Raw genomic sequence first — 799 nt, 5'->3', positions numbered from 1 at the left:
TTGGTCTAGGCTGTGGCTGTTTTCAATCTTTTATCTGATCCATAACATAATAGACCTCATAGAAGGTCTACAAACTGTATTATTTTATTAGCTCTTACAGATTTACAAATATTTCATATAAATGTGAATTCAATCTGCTGAGTCTTATTCTACACTGCATCTGCCTTACTACACTATGTAGAATCAACATTTTAACCCAGTTTGGATTATATTGTGTAGCTTTTTCTGTTATTCAAGAGTTAATGTTAAGCACCCATATTTCACTCGTCTTTCAAATCATTTGGTATAGTCCCTCTGGGATTCCTAGGCAATAACATCGGCTTTGCCCTGTTGAGTATCACACGATCTGAGCAGTTTGAAGGGCGAGTGGGCCACGTGCTGTCACACAGGGGACCTGTGGAGGATATAAATCAGCCCTGCACAGTTTGAATGTAATCCTTTAACTATGAACCAAGAATTAAACAGTTTTAAATCCTGCTGACAGGCTAAACGCAATAGGTTGCCAACTGTGAAAGAAAAACATAACGTGTGAGGCGTTCATTGTTGAACTTCATTATTTTGTCGTCATGATAAATTCTGACGGCCTATTTGAAGATGTGCAAGTCACCAAGCACCTGCTGAGAATGTGAACTCCCTCTGAGACACAAAAGGATGTTGATTTAACTTTAAATGGATTTCAGATTACATATTTCAGACGGATAACCAAAAATTAATATTAATGGCTAAAAATGCAAAAGACATTGTCAGGCCAAATTTGAAAATACATCTAGACTGGTTTACATTCTTCATTGTGTCTTAG

Source organism: Ctenopharyngodon idella, chromosome 14, assembly GCF_019924925.1.
Source record: "Ctenopharyngodon idella isolate HZGC_01 chromosome 14, HZGC01, whole genome shotgun sequence".
Taxonomy (NCBI): domain Eukaryota; kingdom Metazoa; phylum Chordata; class Actinopteri; order Cypriniformes; family Xenocyprididae; genus Ctenopharyngodon; species Ctenopharyngodon idella.
Note: the sequence above shows the minus strand (reverse complement) of the source record.